Genomic DNA, 21579 nt, shown 5'->3' on the forward strand with positions numbered 1-21579 from the left:
AGCCCTTTGAGCTAATCGCTCGACTGATGGGTTGAAGTGGGTTGGCTTGCAATTTAGCCCCCCCCCCCCCCCCCCCCGCTCCCCTAGGCTGGGTGCAGGACAGATCCCTGTCACCCTTTGGAGCCACTTGCAGGCCTGCTCCCTGTCTAACATTGCTGGGGCATATGGTTGTTACTCCCCCGCTAACTCAGGGTAGTTTTGAGTAGTCCATTCTCAGCTCTGTATGTATCTACCTCACACCATGATGGCTCCGGTTGAGCAGGGAGTTCTAAACTACATGTCATTCCGGTATTTGAACTCCGCTCCCTTTGAAGCCAGAGCATTGCCATGGGCTGACGCCTATGCATTTAGTAGGTAGGCCCCTAATGGGGCCTCCACTAGGCAGAATGGCATATGTTGTACTCCACTGCTATAAGGGTATTGCTTTTTGCCTCTGGCAAAGTGATTAGGTACCAGGATGCTGTAGCAACAGCTTTCTGCCGCGAAAGCTGCACGGTTGGGTAGTAGGCCCCAGCAGGCCTCCTTGACCGAATAGCCTTCGGTGGTTGGCCCTGGTAGTTCGGGCAGAAGGCTCACTGCCGATTAGTAGGCCTTAACAGGCCTCCTCGGAGGTGGGTCACAACATTGTGGAACATACACTAGGACAAAACTATAGGAAAAGTTTTTTAATAGTATGGTTCCAGCAGTGTTCGTTAAAGTAGCAGAATAGACCCGTTATCAGCTAGTAGGCTCGACCAGGTCTCCCTGTTAGGCGAGTCCCCAGAAGCAGTTACATCCAGCTGATTAGACTGTTTCAGGTAGTAGGCCTCTTCAGGCCTCCCTGAAGGGAGCTCCCCACATTTTGTGGTGGTCAGGTAGTAGGCTTTACTAGGCCTCCCTGAGGGTTTAACCCTTTGACACGTACGATCACACCGGTGTGATCAGTCTTGGCTGGTCCCTGGAGCGTACGATCACACCGGTGTGATTAGAATGTTCAGTAAATCACGTGATCAACTGCTAAATTCAAAATTTCAAACTTTAGCTTTCACTGCTTTCCCGCTTTGACTGGCACTGAGCCAGAGACAGACGTGCTCAGCTACAATTATTATCACAACTGTTCAGTGTATTTTAATGTTTATTTTATGTTTCATTCACTTTAAATTACACTACACAATAACAGAAATATAGGTTGTTATTGAACACTCATATTTATAACAGTAAAAGAACATTTTAAACATGTAATATTAATATTTATTCAAGTCAAACACATACCTTGTAGATAACAGCTGTTTCACAACGCAAGTGTCAGCGACGCGTGAACAGCGGGTATTTTTTCAGACGTGCGTGCATGTTAATCAATGAGTGAATTCACTCCAGGAGCAGCGTGTGAGCGTCAAGCAGGAGCGTCGCGTGAGATGCAGTGAAGCGGGCGTTACAGTCATATATTTCGGGAAACATGGATGATCTTGCATGTTGTAAATCCAGCAGGCTCTAAGTCCAACTCTCCATCAGTGTTGTAAACAAATAATGGCGGCGCCCATAGCCCGTCACGTGATAACTTACCGATCAACAAACATGTTTTTTTTTTCTTATATTAATACCACATTAGGAGTTAACTTACATATATTTAACGATGTTAATAACTACAAGTTTGTAAATATTTTGTATAAAAAAAAATATATATATTTTAACTGTCATGGATTGCGAGTCTTTTTTTCCCCGCTGACAACTGATGTAAAGCTGACATCACCGTTACCTCACAATCGCCTTTGTTGTAATTTAAAGACACAACTTTAATCCAGCTCACCAACATAAGAGAAAATGACAGATAATACATTTAAAAGAAGAAAACTGACAAATGAGGAAATTGAGGAATTTTTTTTTTATTCTGATGAGGAGATTTTTGACAGCGAGGCAAAGAGTGACAGTGATGAGGATCTTCCCCCAAATCTTGAAGCTCTGGACAACTTTGAAGACGAAGAGATGACACCAGTTCCTAATGAGGCAGAAGAGGTAACGTTAAACTCATTGTTGTGGAAGGCAACCAACCTTTTTTATCCTCCTGGCCCAGGCAATTTTAACAACCAGCACTGTGGTGTGCAAAATCCACAAGAATCACCCAGTGAGGTAAATTGTTTTAAATTGTTTCTAACGGAAGATGTAATGGGAGAAATTGTGGAGGAAACAAACCGCTATGCCTCTGACTTGCAAGAGAAGGAAATGAAAGGGAAGCTGGTTAAATGGGTTCCAACAAATATCCCTGAAATGTACACATTTTTTGTGTCAGTTCTCTTAATGGGTGTGATCAAAAAACCATCACTTCGTGATTACTGGAGCACAGACCCCATGCTCTTGACCCCATTTTTTGGGTCTTTGTTCTCACAGGTTCGCTTCCTTCTGCTCCTCCGCTGTCTTCACTTTGCAAACAATGCGACAGCAGTTTCCTATGACCCGCTGAAAAAAAATCAGACACATATTCACTGCGCTCACCTCCTCTTTTCGTCACATTTTTGTGCCATACAGGGATCTGTGTGTGGATGAGTCTCTGATGAAGTGGAAAGGCAGGCTGGCATTTCGTCAGTTCATTCCATCTAAACGGCAAAGATTTGGGATCAAGTTTTTTGTTTTGTGTGATGTGCTAACTGGTTATGTGGAGGACATGATCATTTACACCGGATCCTCCACTGACATCCAACATTACCCAGGACTTGGGATTTCTGGGTCCGTTGTGATGACACTCTTAGCACCTTACTTAAGCAAATGTCATGTTCTATATGTTGACAACTGGTACAGTAGTCCCACACTTTTCCAGCACCTCTTGTCACGTGGCACTGGAGCTTGTGGGACCGTGCGCGGACACAGAAAAGGGATGCCAAAGTTCACCTGCAAGATGAAAAAAGGTGAGGTGGAATTCAAAGAGAATGGGTCACAGTTGGCAGTAAAATGGCATGACAAGAGGGATGTTCATGTCCTTACCACAGTCCATCCAACTGGTATGGCAGCCACAGGCAAGCTGGATCACCTCACTGGGCAACCAATGATGAAGCCAGTCTGTGTGCTGGAGTACAACAAAAAGATGGGTGCAGTTGACAAAGCTGATATGATGACTGGTTTTCATGAATGCACCAGAAAGTCTACCAAGTGGTACAAGAAAGTATTTTTTCATGTACTCGACACGGTTTTACTCAACAGCCACATCGTCTACCGGCAAATTACTGGTGAGAAATGGATACAAATAAATATAAACGAGATAAAAAGTGCTAACATTTTTAATTAATGCAATTTAAAGTGTTAACAAATTCACAATAATAAACAGACCACACGGTCACATTCTATTATTTTCTCCTCACTTCCTATTGATGTGCTCTACTATGAGTAGGAAAGGAAATCACCTCCCTACAATTCAGGACGAACCTAATGAGAGGGCTGCTGGAGGAGTACAGCACATTGCAAGGTCCAACCAAAGGCGGGCGTCCTGCCTTGGACACTCCTCTGCGCCTTACAGCCAGGCATTTCCCATCTGAAGTCCCTCAGACCACTTCCCAGGGCAGCAAGACCAGGCGGCACTGCAAGGTCTGCCTCTCCAGCACACGCAAGGGCAAGCAGAGGCGCCTCACCAAGCACATGTGTGTGCCATGCAACACTCCCTTGTGTGCTGTCCCGTGTTTTGAGGAGTACCACACACTGAAGCATTATTAAGCCTGTAAAAAGTCAGAGTATATTAATTCATGATGATACATTGTTAATTATTATTTATTGTAATCATATTATTAAGTGGGTATAATAGTTTGCTTTAAACAAAACCATTTATTAAAAGTCAGTATATTTATAGTTTTTTGTTTAATATTTATTGTACATATATTTGTTTTTATATTTGTTTACAAAGCTGATATGATGACTGGTTTTCATGAAGCATTATTAAGCCTGTAAAAAGTCAGAGTAGCCTATATTAATCAATTTATGATGATACTTCATAATTTATTGTAATTATATTATTAAATATAAAAGGTACCAGTATGTATAATATAGTTTGTTTTAAACAAAAACATTTACCAAAAGTCAGAGTATTTTTACAGATTGTGGGTTTGTTTATGATACTATTTTAATTGTTAGTCATTGTAAATATATTTGTTTTCTGTTTTGTAATAGTAATAATAAACTTTTTTTGTTTAATACAAACTCTTATACATTTATATTTTTTTCTATTTTTACATTAATAAAACATACATGAAGCCCAAAACATACATTCTTTTTGGGCTATATGCATAGCTGCACTACTTCCTGAACTTCAGCCAGCTCCTTTGTTTCCGGTCTGTCATTATTGGAGAAACTGATTAATCCAGGTTTGTCGGATTATTGTTGCTGTGATTCCTGAGGTCAGCATTAATCAGTTTGTCCAATAATGGCAGACAGAAAACAAAGGAGCTAGCTGAAGTTCAGGAAGTAGTGCAGCTGTGCATATGCTATACATATCTCTCACTACCAAAAAAAGTAAAATCTACATGGTATGACATCATCAAATTATATTTCCCTATACAAATTTGAGCAAGCTGATAAGTGAGCTAGCTGAAGTTCAGGAAGTAGTGCAGCTGTGCATATGCTATACATATCTCTCACTACCAAAAAAAGTAAAATCTACATGGTATGACATCATCAAATTATATTTCCCTATACAAATTTGAGCAAGCTGATAAGTGAGGTGTGACCATATATTAATATAATAATTGTATAGACTATATGGTCACACTTCACTTATTAGCTTGCTCAAATGTTTTGTAGGCTAGGAAAATATCATTTAACAATGTCATACAATGTAGCTTTACTCTGCTTAAACATGGCATCTTTTGATTTGCTTTGCAATTGAGAGATATAAAACTCGGTGAGCAATATACTAAAACAAACAAGAAAATTGATTTAACGTCAAATATGTGCTTTGGTATATTCATGTTATGTATAAGGTATCAATTCAACTGAACCCTGACTTTTCCTCCTGAATGCACGGATTATGGAACATAAAATTAACAACTAAATACTAATACTCACCGATTGTCACGCGGCGTTTCTGTGGGAGATGCACTGATTGTCACGCGGCTGTTCTGGGGGAGATGCACCGATTGTCACGCGGCGTTTCTGGGGGAGATGCACCGATTGTCACGCGGCTGTTCTGGGGGAGATGCAAAGTACCATGTGCAAGCGAAGTTCACAGCAGTGGAGGGGGGAGGGGGGGCAGCAAACAGAACCATTTCAACCATAGTCGGTACACGCTAACAAATTATTTGAGAGGTTTTGAATAAAAAAATTAAATAAAGCGAAATATTCAAGCTACTCACCTGCAGACAGTTATCCATCGTGTGCACGCCATTTTGACTGAAATGTCACATGACAAGGTTCATGCGTCTCCATGGAAATTAGAACGCGACTGATTGCAAAATAACGGTCGCAGAAAAAAACTCATGCCAGACTGCTGGTCTGACTATTTTAGAACTTACGTGCGAAAAGGTTAATCCCACATACTGTGGTTACTAGGTGGCAGGCCCCACAGGCCTCCCTGAAGTTGAATTCCCGCTTTTTTGAACTGTCAGGTAGGAGGCCTCATAAGGCCTCCCTGAAGGCAGAGCCCCAAAGACAGTCAACTGGACTGCCAGTCTGGCTCACTATCAGCAATGGTTTTCAGGTAGTAGGCCTCTCCAGGCCTCCCTGAAAGTAAGCTTTCCTGCACTGTGTTTATCAGGTAGTAGGCCTCACTAGGCCTCCCTGAAGTTGAGCTCCCACATACTGTGGTTGTCAGGTAGTAGGCCTCACCAGGCCTCCCTGGAGTTGAGTTCCAAATTACTTTCAGTTTCCACTTAAGGTGGTTATCTGGTAACAGGTAGTAGGCCTCTCTAGGCCTCTCTGTAGGTGAACTCCCACATATTGTGGTTATCAGGTAGTAGGCTTCACCAGGCCTCTCTGAAGGTGAGATCCCACATACTGTGGTTGTCAGGTAGTAGGCCTCACCAGGCCTCCCTGGAGTTGAGTTCCAAATTACTTTCAGTTTCCACTTAAGGTGGTTATCTGGTAACAGGTAGTAGGCCTCTCCAGGCCTCTCTGTAGGTGAACTCCCACATACTTCGGTTGTCAGGTAGTAGGCCTCTCCAGGTCTCCCTGAGAGTAGTTTCACAGTGGTGCTGGGTTTTGTAAGCTAGTGGCCGCTTACTTTCAGTTTAGCAGACCTTATCAGGCAGCTACCGAAGGTGAGCTTACGCCCTGGCTCAGCTCAAGTTTTTATTTTCTGCTACGGGTTCCCTCCTGGACCCTCTTTATCTTGCTACAGCCTGGTTGCCTACCAGGTAGATCTTATGCTCCCCTCACTGAGGGTCAATATGAGTATGTGGTCTCCTGAGTCTGGTCAGTCGTTCGTAGGCCTCTCATGAGGCCTCCCAGTTAGATCAGTCCTTAGGCCCTCACAGGCCTCCTCTGTGTTTTGAAACACAAACACTGGGTAGATCCGTGGATCAAGTAGAGAAACTCCCCTCGCTGGCAAGGGTTGTAAAGCACTATGCTGAGTCATACTCTCCAGGATATCCCGTCTCTGAGATCCGGGCAGAGTGGTCACTGCCTGCTCCGCAGTTCCTCGGGTTGGATGCCTTCCTAAAGGCAAGTGTCCTAAAGTGGCCAGTCTGTAGTGTCTTATGTAGTGACACCAGGTCAGGCCTGCCTGGTGGCATTTCAGGTGGCACATTCCCCTGAATAGTGACTGGCTGGGGTTCCCTCGGGTTCCCTGGCCACATTCCCTAGAAGGGACCCCTTCTAAGAAGCTGAAGTTGTGGTCCTAGGCCCTTGAGCAGGCCCAGGTAGACCTTTCACTAAACAATGTTTATGGAGGTTTTCTGTGGTATCATATAACCTGGGCTATGACCGTAGGGAGTGCTGTCACTGACAGCCCTGTGTGACCTGAGGGTGAGTGGTTCTAGCGTTCATTGAACTGCTGGTTCTGACAGTTGTCACTGCCATTGGGCATGCACTCCCTTTAGCGTGGCGGCGTGGGTATTTCGTTCCCCATAGTATCGATGACGCATTGTCGAAGTTCCCTTCGAAAGGGAACGTCTCAGGTTACAAATATAACCTTTGTTCCCTGAGAACAGGGAACGAGACAATACGTCTCCCAGCCATGCCTCAGGGTCTGCCTGCCAAACAGTCCCTTCAGACGAAAGGATATTGTCATGGTTTCAAGGCGCCCTTTTTATATCCAGGTCGCACGCTCAACATTCAAGCTGATGATTCACGGCTGTCGCTGGTCAGCATGATTGCTGTGAGTTGATATTTGATTTCAGACACCTGTCACATCTGAGGCGTTCCCCATAGCGTTGATGATGTATTGTCTCGTTCTCGTTACATTTGTAACCTGAGACGTTTCCTGTCATTATGTCATATTTTTTGTTTGACTCATTAAGCATTCCTTCTTACAGCATACACCAGTTTTCGCTTCACATGCATGTACATTCTTCAAAAGTGGGGACGATTGTTGACATACTAAAATAGAAATTGAAATGGAATGGTATAGATATCGAATGTACTACATGTTCGTGTGCTTATTGTGCGAGTTTGCAAGCTGTTGTTCTTCACACGCAAGTTTGTGATGCTGTTTGCATGTTCATTTAAACTATAATTTTGGGAAACACAGATTCACTGAACTATAAATGCAGGCAACAATGGAACTTACATATCAACATAGCTGGCAAATAGCTGCTTAGCACAGGAACTAAATCAATGGATTCCTAGGCACTGAAACTACAGTTATCAATCAATCTATCTGTCTGTTTATCTGTCAGTTAATTATTTCTGTTATATTGATTCTTTTGAAAATGCAGTCAAAAATTGCACCTGTATTTGACTTGCATTGCCCAAGTCCCTCTTTTCCAATACAGCTTAAATGCACAACTGAATTTGAAAGGCATTTTACTCCACTCTGGAAAGTTGTCTGGGCTATAATATTAAGAAATGTGACATATAACAGTGTCTGTGGTTTCAATCATCCCTCATCTCCAGGGACTCACTCAGTGCATGACATGCTCTCTCTGGATCAATGCTCTCTTTTAAGAACAGTCACTGCAAAGGGTCAACCGATGGGGTTTGTGCCAATGGATGGCTTCTTTAGAATTTGAAATGCTCTAATGCTTTTACCTCCTCACATTTGAAATGGAGAGAATTAAAAAAATGATTTGCAGTCTGATTTTTTTGAGTGCCTTGCAGAAGAGAATTCCTCTCAAATTGAAGCTTGACATTTACAGGGTCTTGTTAAAAGGTGAACACTCTGTCTTCATGATATAGGAAGTAATAAAGAGCTTTTCCACTATATGGATGAAAAGAAAACGAGAAAAACAGCCTCTGCCTAATTCCTACCATGTAGCAGAGTGGTTTTATTTGTCCCTCCTTTAATCAATGGGCTGACATTCATTGCCAGCCGCAGCAGTAGAGCGAAGTTAATCATATTTAGATAAGAGTTTCACCAGGCAAAGCACATCCTTTTATTAGCCAAGGGTGTTTTCTTCTGTCATTATTTTTCTGTTCAGACTGTTTGAAGATGTAAAAAAGAGGAGGAAAGTGACCTTGAATTGATTATGGTCTTCTGTTCATAAATGCATCTGATCAATACAGGGTGTCTCTAAATTAAAAAAATAAAGTTCAGCAATTGTTTTAAACCATGCAGAAGTAAATACAATTAAAAAGATCAAAACACTGATGTGCCCATGAAAGTCTCCTGAAGCTGACAATTTGAAGGTTGATGGCTACACCATTCGCCTTTAATGCAAATAAAAGCAATAAAAAGTTGTAACTGTTTGTTAACATGTCAAATGGACTACATCATCTCTAGTAAATAGAGTTGTCTATTAAAGTACAACTAAGATTTAGAACCAGAAAATATGGAATAATAAAACCCAACAAAAAGTAATATGAGACCAAGACAACAAAATTAGGTTTAGTTGATTACAGAATATATATATGTATACATTTTTCCCTTTACATCAGATGCACACAACTGCAGCCCTTTAAAAAAGGAGAGTAAAATGCTCCATCATAAAGGCTACTTGAAATGTATACTGGTCAGAGGAATACTACCAGTGTCCCAAAGAAATCCTTTGGATTTAATGGAATACTGCAGCTGAAATCCCAGATGCACTTGCAGGATTCCACCAGAAGTAAGACGTGAACAGAGGTATTGGCAATTCTCCAAAATCATTGTTAAAAGAATCCTGTGAGCTTAAACTGTTGGATATTGAGATTTCTGTCAAATATAGTAATTCTTTCAGTACACAGCAAGCTTGAGCTGAGAGAGAGAGAGAGAGAGAGAGAGAGAGAGAGAGAGAGAGAGAGAGAGAGAGAGAGAGAGAGAGAGAGAGAGAGAGAGAGAGAGAGAGAGAGAGAGAGAGAGAGAGAGAGAGAGAGAGAGAGAGAGATACTTTATTGCTGGTCTGATTTGTATTTTTGGCAGCTTTGACTCCCTGTTCCTTCAACTTGCTATGTGACCTTTTAGGGCTTCACTGGAATAGAAGCTAAATACGTAGATATCAAAACAAACCACAACAGGGAAAACATGATTAAATACAAAGAAAGAATCATCTAAATACACAATAATTTATTGTTTATCCCAGGAGTTCTCAACTTTGTCCCTTGAGGTTCACTTTCCTTCAGAGTTTAGCGCAAACCCTAATCAAAAGCCGCATTTCCACAACTGGAACTTTACCCAGGAGCTAGGGACTTTGTGCTGGTACTCCATTTCCACCGCAGGAAACAGGATCTAAGTGAAGTTCTGGGAAAAAAAAAAAATCGAGGTAGTACCTTTTCAACGGTCTAGAACTTTTGGGGGCAGGGCTTGGGTGCTATTTGGATAATTTTCGAAATATTACTGTAACTGTGCCAGGAAATGTAGTTTAAGGTGAGAATGTTATTTATATAAATAAATAATTAATAATTAATAATAAATTTATTTATTTATATGAATTTATATAAATAAAATGTGTTTTGCCGTTTTTTGAGACGATCAGCTCCATGCGATCAGCAGATGCTCAGGGCTCATGATTACTGATGAGAGCATTCTCAACTTGGCTAGTCCTTCTGACATTTGCTGCTGGCTCTGATGTCTGTTTAAGAGTGGTTTAACATAAAATAGATTTCGTTTTGGGTAAATCTAACAGGTAATATTTGATCTTTAATCTTACAATATTAAAGATTAAAATTCAAATATTACAAATTAATCTATTTAATGTTTGATAATATTTTGTTTCATTGTAATGTATTTACACATTTCCCTGAACTACATTTCTGTGGCTATTAATATGTTTAGATGAAAACAAAGGAGGCAGTGGTGATTTTTTATCACAATTTGTCTTACTGTAAAAGTACAGTGAGGAAAATTGCAGTAGCCAAGGTGAGCTGACTGACGTTATCATGTCATATTTCTGGGTAAAATTGTTCCTGGTACAATTGTTCCAGGTAATTAAGGTGGACACACCTGAACAAGCTCATCAAGATCTTTTTTTTTATTATTCTAAATCTGGCTTAGAAGGAACATGCTTATGTACACAGTGGATAGCAAGCAGTTTGCTGGGTTTTGGAACAGAGCAAGTGAGTTTAACACATTTAACAATATTGTGGACCTTACACAGGAGCCACAGCCTGGATACTAAGAAATGAAGGCCCCCTGCCATGCACCCAATGAGATAAAAGAGGAGGCTCTAATAACAGCAGTAAACTGTGCTCTCTCATGCCCAGCATCACCTCAAAGAGGTTCAAGTCTAGGCCGAAGCTCCCTGGATACAATGTCCACACTTACATTTTTCCAGCTCCATTTACAGTCAGGACAATAAAGCTCTGTGGGACTCCTGTCACTCAGCACATGCAGTAGATTAAGATATGATATATTTCACATTTTCATTTAAAGTGTTGTGTCCTTGGTCTGTGGCACTGCACTGCTGGTAGAGAAAGAAAAAGCCATGCTATAATTAGTTACACAATTCAATTATTTGTTTTATACTAGACTGTTCACAAAATGTGTTGAAATAATGCATGCATACTTCCTTCTTAAAAGAGAAAATAAATTGTTAATTTATTGTCAACATTATTTATATTATATATGCTATCATTTGTTTTGTTCTGTCATGTTTACTAGAAAAAGTTGGAAACGTCTACCCACCGTTAAACATCTCATTCTGTAAAAGCAGATAGGACAATTCCCCTGTCTCACGTCAGCAGTTTAATAGCACCACAGCAAATTAAGTTTCTGTTACTCCCTCTTTGATTGAATCACCATGAAAACAGTTTCACAGTTTCCACGGTCATACACAAACATTGAATAACACAACCTTGAGATTTTGCAGTCACTAGGGTTAAAATTCTTTTTTTTTTCTGTCTGTCAGACTACTAAACTTACATGTAAAAACAGTTGCTTTTTGAACTGCTGAACTCAGTTTTTTCTTACAAGAACGCATTGATTCACCCCCCAAAGCCATGTGAGGCACTTTTTATTATGGATGGATACACTTCATTGGACTTAATTTGGTCTGTTTAACAGAAATACCCACCCACTGTCATTATAAAGCTTGGAAAAGCCAAGAAAATTTTAAATATCAGTCAGATTGGATTTGTCTGAAAGAGGAAAGTCATATATATACGACATAAAAACGATTAATCGATTAATCGGGGGCGGGGCTTATGGAGGGGGCGGGGCATGGTCATAATGTATATAATAAAATAATAAATAAAAGATTGTTATGAAAATTAAAATATGACATGAAAATCTGTCTATGAAAACATAAACACATGATTAGGACAGGTTATATAATGATTATGATGAAGCAATGTTATTAATAAAGGAGCAAAAAATATCTGCCTGAGGTGAAGAGTATACCAATAAATGGAAGCTAATTCTATGACACATCCTATGATAAATCAGATAACTGAGATACATATCAGATGTAACATTACAACATGTATCAGCACAATAGGATGATAAGTTACGCGTTAGACAGAGAGAGAGAGAGAGCGAGAGCGCGCGCGAGCTCCCGCTGTTGCGTTTTCTTGACAGCGCGCTGAAAGATGGGCAAGGGCAGTTTTTACAATAGATTCCTATAAAGTTCTCATTGTAAATATATGGCAGATTTGTGCTATATTTTCATCTACGTTATTAAGTGTAATAGTTGTAATTAAGTTTTATTTTTAAGTTATATTTTCCATAAACCACCTGCGCGTTTTCGAAGCCATTTCGAATTCTATTATGCCCACAAATATGACGGAAAAAAAGATCGGCTGCATTATTATAACATCAATAATAAAATATCAATAATAATAGAAAAATAAAACATTTAAGAGCAATATTATCGGGCATTGGTTATATGAGCATGAAACAAATAGCTGATGTCACTGTCGTTTTTTTTTAATGTATTTTAATATTTAATTAATATTTTGTATTCAATTTGAACTTTCTGATCAACCAAAATATTATTTAAATATTATTTAACAGCATGGAAATTACTGATTATTGCTAAATAATTGAATAAGATGTAAAATATATTTAAGATAAAAACTATGACAAACAAATAATTTTTATTTTTGTCATCTCTACGAATATGATATAATTATACAAATATATCCAGTGCATTTTTATTTTATAAAGACCATTTCATTATTTGTCTGTGATTTAAAAATTAGCACACAAAGATACTTTTTTCTTTTTTTGCTACTTATTCAATGGCATTTTTTGTAACAAAACATGGTCTTCCAGCAGCATATTTTGATCCAGCGGTGAACGTAGTTTTTAAAAGATAAAGAAAAAAGTTCACCAAGTTTAACCAAACAACTATTATAAGATATTTTAACTATGGCTAAAACTCAAAACTAAAATAATAATATTATATTAAAAAAATGGATATTAGGCTATATTTACCACGACCGGTTTCTATTCAAAAAGATAAGGCGGTCTATGTGCTCAGATGAAAGCCGATGCGCAGCCTGTTCACATTTAGTGGAATAAATTCGCTCCGCTGGAACAGATGTTGCAGAAACAGCCAGGTACCGCTGGACAAGTAAACCTGCTCTGTCCCTGAAACTAATGGGCAGCAAATCTTTCACCACCATTTCAGCTAATAGCTTTGTCGTCTTCTCGGTTCTGCTTGCGTTGCATTTAGATCTTACGACAGGTGATTCAATGCTCGTCTGAGTTGCCACTCTGTTATCGCCAGATATTTTATCTACAAATTTTAGATTATAGCGCATTGTATTTGTTGTAGATTTGTGTGACAGCTTGGCGCTGCACAGCTTACCCTGAACTGTTTTTCACTGTTGCACATCCTTAGCTGCAATGAGAGTAAATCATGGGCTAATTTTCATTTTTGGGTGAACTATCCCTTTAACACCAGTGGCAGCTGGTGGAAATGTTTCTAAGTAGGGTGCCATGTCCAACAATTTTAGCATCCCAGTGTGATTTATCCCATTATAACAAAAGGAAAGATATTAAGACTTGAAACATTTTAAATAAAGATAATTCTTTAACCAAGTTCAAGATTAAGTTTGAGGATGAATCTTGATGAATTTCTTTTTTTTTTGTCAACAGTTCCTCTGTCATGCCCATATAAACGTGTTGTGCCCATATAAACACATTTTATATAAACTGTTTAAAACACTACAACTCCTGTATGTTGTTTTAATCGTCTTTACCTCCATTACAATTGTAATCCATCTAAACCCCATAGATTTTCTATGGGGTTAAGGTCAGGTGAGTTTGCTGGCTAATTAAGAACAGGGATACCATGGTCCTCAAACCAGGTACTGGTAGCTATGGCACTGTGTGCTGGGGCCAAGTCGGAAAATAAAATCTGCATCTCCATAAAGTTGGTCAGCAGCAGGAAGCATGAAGTGCTCTAAAACTTCCTGGTATGTGGCTGTGTTGACCTTGGATCTCAGAAAACACAGTGGACCAACACCAGCAGAAGACATGGCACCCCAAACCATCACCCTCAAGCAACGTGGATTGTGTGACTCTCCTCTCTTCCTCCAGACTCTGGGACCCTGATTTCCAAAGGAAATGCAAAATTTCAGAGAACATAACTTTGGACCACTTAGCAGCAGTCCAGTCCTTTTTGTCTTTAGACGCTACTGACGCTGTATGTTGTTTAAGAGTAACAGCTGAAACCCATGTCTTGCAAACGTCTTTGTGTAGTGGTTCTTGAAGCGCTGACTCCAGCTGCAGTCCACTCTTTGTGAATCTCCCCCACATTTTTGAATGGGTTTTGTTTCACAATCCTCGGTTAAGGTGCGGTTAAGCCTTATTGCTTGTACACTTTTTTTCTACCACATCTTTTCCTTCCCTTCACCTCTCTATTAACCCTTTAACGCATATGATCACACTGCTGAACCGCTTTGGCTGACGCAGAGTCAGATCAGACGCGCTAAGCGTTTGTCATATTATCACAAATATTCAGTGTTTTCAATCATATAATGCTCGGATTCATCACGAACTAACATGGTAGCGCCCATCACCCGGTATAAATCAACTAACACAATCGATATAAAATGTATATTTACTTGCACATATATATGTATACCAAATATATTTACTTGCACATATTTGAGAATTGGAATATCAGATATACCATAATATAGTGAGTATGTTTGGGAACATTTTGAATAAAACAGGAAAAACAAAATAAAAGTGATCCAAGTGTCATACCGATCTATTTTGGCTGTGTTGTGTCACATGACACGCATGACATTTCGCCATGAAAACAATAAGGCGATACAGTGGTCGTCTTTTGGACAACTGTCAATTCAGCAGTTTTCCCCATGATTGTGTAGCCTATAGAACTAGACTGAGAGACCATAAAGGCTTTGCAGGTGTTTTGAGTTAATTAGCTTCAATATTGAACCATTTTCCAATTTTCAAAATTTCTGAGATAATGAATTTGGAATTTTTCTTAGTTTTCAGTTATAATCATCAAAATTAAAAGAAATAAACATTTGGAATATATCAGTCTTTGGGTAATGAATTAATATAATATGCAAGTTTAACTTTTTGAATGGAATTAGTGAAATAAACCAACTTTCTGATGATATTCTGACTATATGACCGGCACCTACGCGCATATATATATATATATATATATATATATATATATATATATATTTATATATATATATATATGTGTATATATATATATATATATATATATATATATATATATATATATAGTATATTTATTTATTTTACAACAAATACAGGCACATCTCATCAATAAGCTAAAATCAAGCTGATTTAATGGCATATGCAAAATAAAGACATAGACAGTGCCCATTATTTATGTTTGTATATGACCATGAACTTATTTTTGTCTTTTTTCCCACTGAACCAAAAAAAAAAAAAAAAAGCAATTATGTAGTCAGAAGTCATTTCCACAGTTATACAGGATGCAAAAGCAGAGGTCATTAAGCAATTTGATAGAGCCAAGCTAGTGTTATTGTACTTTCCATTTGGTGGAATGAAAAATTAAATCACGTTCAATTAAACATTAGACGGGGATAAGCAGACTTTGCATTTATGCACTTCAGGTAATTTCTCACCCATCTGGGCTTGTAAATTGCTAGAACCCACAAAATACAGAAAGACAGCAATAATCACTTGGACTGCAAAACCCATTAAAATGTTGCAACGTTATAGATACTGCTGTAGGCCAAAGAGTATGAAAAAAGTGCTTTTTTGTTCATCAGTTATTCCCAAATCTCAGAAAATATACAAATAAAAATGCACAAACTTGTACATAAGCTACAAAATGTAATTTAAGATGCTGTTGATGACCTTTGTTCTGTATAGATATGCCCTTTGAAAGTTCATTGTGCATATCTCTCTTCAGCTAAAGGAAAGTCTACAATGATAATGAAAAAGGTTCTGCTCAATGCCAGTAGTCACCTGAGAACTCTGGGTAATGACGGCCTCCTCTGCACTGGGAAAAGATAAATTACAGTGAGACGACAAGCACAGAAAATCACTGGGCTGCCAGCACTGTTCCCTTACATTTGTAGTCACGAGGGTTTACACAGACGCTAAACATATAGAGGTCAGGGCAAATCATGTTTCACCCTTTGCATATCAGAATGAGGGAAGTTTTCTTTCCACCACACTTTCTGATTGTCTTTTATACCAGTGGCTGCAAAGATGATGAGATGAGTGTTGTGGAAAGGTTGGGATGTAATGTGAAAATAGACGAAAACATTTCTTAGTGGAAACCATTTATCATACATCAAAAGTAGAAAAAAAGGCCTCTGCCCTCCAGGTTTCGATGCATTTTTCAAAATGCCAGTGTAGCGTGAAGGGTTAGACCACTATCCAGCCCCGTTTTCAGCAAATATAAGAACCCAAGGCCTCTGACTTCTCTTTTTTTTCATATTGTAATCTTATTGATTCTTAGCCATCTCTTTTAGAGATTCTTTTGCAGATTCTTTTTGAATACACATCTTCAAAGTGTGAACGGGATGGCAAGAGGTTAGGGTATTTGGAGGAGATCTTATTTCTTAAGATATTCTTAAATGGTGTTCATGTAAACATTGCAAAATTTGACAATTAAGCATTTAAATGCAGAGATGGAGCATTCAAATCTTGAGAACAAATTTAATAAAGAATATGTGTAAGACTTGCTGTTATATACTGCTGTTCTGGTTGGGTACTAAACTGTAAAAAAAAAAAAAAAAAAAAAAAAAATACTGCTACAATATTTCAAGTAGGCCTATTACTGGATGGCATATTAGTGCCTGTGTGATATAATGTTGATATAGCCCACCAATCTGCTTAAACTACCTGCTTTTTACTCAGTCATAATTATACAAGTGGTTAAAACACACACACACACACGCATGCACACAGGATGATTCAGGGTTCATGCATACTTGAACGAAAAACAAGATTAAAGCAAGGTGATAAGTGAACATGAAGTGCTTGTCTGTATATCTTTATTTACTGTGATTTAGGTGTGTTTTGACTTTCAGGATCATTTAGCAGTGTTGTTGTGGTAGTGACTCTGAAACTTAAAAACTGGGGATGCATCTGCAGTATTAAAAGGTTTTAAAATTGTATGCATAAGTGTTTATCTTTATTTATTTTTTTATTTAAATGTCACATATGTCTAAATTTATCCAAGATATTTTGTTTCATGTTTCTTAGTTTTTTGAATGTGTTTACATTATTAGGGAAAGTTATATTTTCCATTTAACCTTTATAAAACAAAGAAGGCCATTACATTTGCATGTAAGGAAAAAAATTAGAAGAAACAACACTATATTTAAAATTAGATTTAAAAAAAGTTAGTTAAGTATTATTTAAATCATATTTTGCACGTGTATTGTAAAATGTTACCAAACTTTTTATGTTTGAAGTATTTTAAAAAGCTTCAAGTTTGAAGGTCAAGTTTGTGGCTGTCTCTAGGATGTGGCTATGTAGTTGTGGCATGTTGTTGTGAAGCAGTTTGGTATTACACGCTTGTTAGATTTGTTCTGATCAAACACAGTCTGAGGACTGAAGACTATTCAATGAACTCTGCTCCCTTTTTTATCATTATTACTTCATCTCCTGTTTCTGCTCCTCATTGGCTATACTCAGTTAGCTTTTTGGCTTAAAGAAAACTGTGCAACACACAAAACCATCAATTGACAGTGTTATAGAGTAAAACAAACAAACAAACAAACATAAAGTAACTCAACCAATAACTTACCAGTAACTTAACCAATAGCCACATTTTAATTGGAGCAATTGTACATTTCTTTTTAAGTACAAATTACACACATTTTTATTTATTTATTTATTTTTTACAGTGTGGGGCATTATTAAGTGGTTGCCAGTGTGTTGTGGGTAGTTACTTACTGTCTCAAGATAAAAGAGCTTATCCTCCAAATTAAATCAAAACAGTACATGTTTTTTATGTATTTATTTATTTATCCATTTTAGAGTGCACTGAAAATTGTAAGACATTCAAGCCTTTGTTATACCATTGTTCCCTATCTGTCGTTCACTACGAGTTATGTCGACCGACAAATGGGGGTCTCACTTGGGAGGCCAATCATCTCTGATTTTAAGAGAAAACGCCAATGAAATTGGCAAGTGGATTAACACACCTGAGCCACTCCCCGTGCCAGCGGGTATAAATAGGGCGACAGGTGCATCCACTCATTAGATTTTTGCTTCGGAGCCGAGTAGTGGATGAAGACATCTCTACAAAGCCATCATCTTTGTTTTGTTCTAAAACTGTTCCTGGTCGGTGTGATGGCGCATTACAGCGGTGTCCCTGCGAGTCGGCGATTCCCCTGGGTGCTTCGGCTAAAAGAGACAGTTCTAAAAGAGCAAATCACGGACGATTCGCATCTTTTTCAAGATGCCGTTTCGTCCGTGTCCTTCTGGATGCGGTCGTTTCCTGTCTTCGGTTGACGGTCACGAGCGTTGTCTGCAGTGTCTGGGCGTCCAACACGCTGAGGCTGCGCTCGTGGATGATTCATGCGTCTACTGTGGGCGTATGAACATGGCAGCGCTGCGATCGTGTCTCTCACTCCTCAAGGGGAGTGCAGCAGACCCCTCTGTCGCCACCCGTCCCGGTCTCTCTGGCTCGAGCAGAGGGCCGCCGGCTGGCGCTCTGGGAGATCTGAGGATCACAGTGAGAGCTTCTCCGCCGGGCCACGCCCCACGGACCTCTCACTCCTCACGCAGCGACTGTCCCGTGCAGCTGCCGATTGATTCTGCTGGGCCGTCTCACAGCGGTCCCAGCGTGTCTTTCGGTGCGCCACCCGAAGACCAGATGTCGATTGCTGCATCGGGGGATGGGTTATCGACCTCTGAGGATGAAGGTTCGGCGGGGCTGCCCCCCTCGGGTGTTGTCGCTGCTGCCGAATCGGACTTGGAGTTGTCGGCCATGCTTGCCCGGGCAGCCGTGAGTATCGGACTGGAGGTGACTACACCGCCCACACTGCCTGACTACACTGCCTGAGTTCCTTCAGAGGCAGGACAGTGGTACCGCTGAAACACTTTCAGAGGCTCCTGGGGCATATGGCATCTGCAGCCGCAGTCACGCCGCTCGGGTTGCTTCATATGAGACCACTTCAGCACTGGTTACACTCCAGAGTCCCGAGATGGGCATGGCGCCGCGGTACACATCGTGTCACCATCACACTGATGTGTCGCCGCCTATTCAGTCCTTGGTCGGACCTTGCTTTTCTACGGGCCGGCGTGCCCTTAGAACAAGTGTCCCGGCACGGTGTTGTCACAACGGATGCCTCCAACTCGGGCTGGGGCGCGACATGCAACGGGCAGGCAGCTTCAGGGTCCTGGACAGGACCTCGACTGCTTTGGCACATCAACTGCCTGGAGTTGCTGGCAGTGCATCTAGCTTTGCGACGGTTTCGTCCGCTAGTGCTGGACAAGCACGTGTTGGTCCGCACGGACAACACTGCGGCTGTGTCGTACATCAACCGACAAGGCGGTTTACGATCACGAGTCAGACGTGGCTCAAGTCGCTGCGCGCTGTCCACATCCCGGGGGAGCTCAATCGTGCAGCCGACGCGCTCTCACGACAGCTCACTTTCCCCGGGGAATGGCGACTCCATCCCCAGACGATCCAGCTGATCTGGAGTCGATTCGGGGAAGCCCAGGTAGACATGTTTGCTTCCCACGAGTCCTCCCACTGCCAGCAGTACTATTCCCTGTCCCAGGCCCCCCTGGGCACAGATGCACTGGCACACAGCTGGCCTCGGGCTTTACGCAAGTATGCGTTTCCCCCAGTGAGCCTGCTCGCACAGACACTGTGCAAGGTCAGGGAGGACGAGGAACAGGTCCTGTTGGTTGCGCCTTACTGGCCCACCCGGACCTGGTTTTCGGAACTCATGCTCCTCGTGACAGCCCCTCCCTGGCGCATCCCCCTGAGGAGAGACCTTCTCTCTCAGGGGCTTGGCACCATTTGGCACCCGCGTCCAGATCTCTGGAACCTCCACGTGTGGCTTCTAGACGGGACGCGGCAGACCTAAGTGATCTGCCCCCAGCGGTGGTAGACACTATCACTCAGGCTAGAGCCCCTTCTACGAGGCAGGCCTATGCTCTGAAGTGGAGTCTGTTCACGAATTGGTGTTCTTCTCACCGAGAAGACCCCCGGAGATGCCCGGTCAGAGTCGTGCTTTCTTCCTGCAAGGTAGGCTGGAGCGTGGGCTGTCACCCTCAACCCTGAAGGTGTATGTGGCTGCCATTGCAGCACATCACGATGCAGTGGACGGCCGGTCCCTGGGGAGGCATGACCTGATCGTTAGGTTCCTGAGGGGTGCCAGAAGGTTACATCCTCCTAGGACACCCCTGATTCCCTCCTGGGACCTCTCTATTGTCCTGGCGGGCCTTCAGAGGGGTCCCTTTGAGCCGCTGGATTCGGTTGAGCTGAAGTTCCTGTCTCTCAAGACAGCGCTCCTGGTCGCGCTCACTTCCATCAAGAGGGTCGGGGACCTCCAAGCATTTTCGGTAAGTGAAGAGTGCCTTGTGTTCGGGCCGGCCTACTCTCACATTGTCCTGAGACCCAGGCCTGGATACGTGCCCAAGGTTCCAACCACTCCCTTCCGAGACCAGGTGGTGAACCTGCAAGCGCTGCCCCTGGAGGAGGCAGATCCAGCCTTGTCGTTGCTGTGTCCCGTAAGAGCGCTTCGCATATACGTGGACCGCACCCAGAGCTTCAGAAGCTCTGAGCAGCTCCTGGTCTGCTTTGGAGGTCAGCAGAAGGGGAAGGCTGTCTCTAAGCAGAGGTTGGCCCACTGGATAGTGGACGCCATCGCCTTGGCTTACCATTCCCAAGGCGAGCCGTGCCCCCTGGGGGTGAGGGCCCACTCCACACGGAGTGTGGCCTCCTCCTATGCGTTGGCGCACGGCGCCTCTCTGGCAGACATTTGTCGAGCTGCGGGCTGGGCGACACCTAACACCTTTGCGAGGTTTTACAACCTCCGTGTAGAGCCAGTTTCCTCCCGTGTGTTGGGTAACAGGTAATTGGCGGGAAGGGCTGGCTGGGTGTCTCGCTTGCTGCGCCATTCCCCCTAACACGGGGATGTGAGCACCTTCTTCTCCCAGTAGAGTTCCCCGGTTGGCGTACCCTGGTCGAGCATCCTCCAGCACCCTCGGCGTCAGACTTGGCGGAGCAGTCTGTCGCCAGGCCCAGTACTGGCGTTAGCATGCCCGGAGCCGGTCAGCCCCTGTACTGGGCTAGGTGTCCATATGGCTGGGTTCCCTACGGGTAATCCCATATGTGTATTCTTCCACGGTAAGGTTTCCCTCTTGGCAAACCCGTGTCTTCCCTTGACAGATCGCTCTGTCAGTCTCTTCTGGCAGTCGTTCCATCCCTACTCCAAGGTAGGACCTGCCTCAGAAACCCTTTCCATATGTAGTACTGCCCCCTGGGTCAGTCCATATCGGTATATCCACATGTCACCTCCCTACGGGTAGGATGTGGTCTCCGTAGCGACCTTTCCTAAAGGCTCGCTTCCCCATTGTCTTGCCAGCTGAAAGAACAAATAGGGAAGATTTGAAGCAATCTTTCACTGAAGGTTGAAATCCCTTCCATTTACTTT

At 41.7% G+C, this 21579-nt stretch overlaps 1 long non-coding RNA gene across 3 annotated transcripts; it reads right to left on the reverse strand.

Moving 5' to 3' along the window:
- Positions 1-2576: 2576 nt before the first annotated feature.
- LOC113051516 (uncharacterized) lies at positions 2577-5145 on the reverse strand. Of its 3 annotated transcripts, none has more exons than XR_003276909.1 (3): positions 5091-5145; positions 2956-3680; positions 2577-2862 (listed from the first exon to the last, which is right to left on the reverse strand). It is a non-coding gene; the product is annotated as an uncharacterized LOC113051516 (long non-coding RNA). The 3 variants fall into 3 exon arrangements; XR_003276911.1 differs by having other exon boundaries at positions 5125-5139; XR_003276910.1 differs by having other exon boundaries at positions 5023-5100.
- Between the last annotated feature and the right edge of the window lie 16434 nt (positions 5146-21579).

This window comes from Carassius auratus, chromosome 32 (assembly GCF_003368295.1).
Source record: "Carassius auratus strain Wakin chromosome 32, ASM336829v1, whole genome shotgun sequence".
Classification (NCBI taxonomy): domain Eukaryota; kingdom Metazoa; phylum Chordata; class Actinopteri; order Cypriniformes; family Cyprinidae; genus Carassius; species Carassius auratus.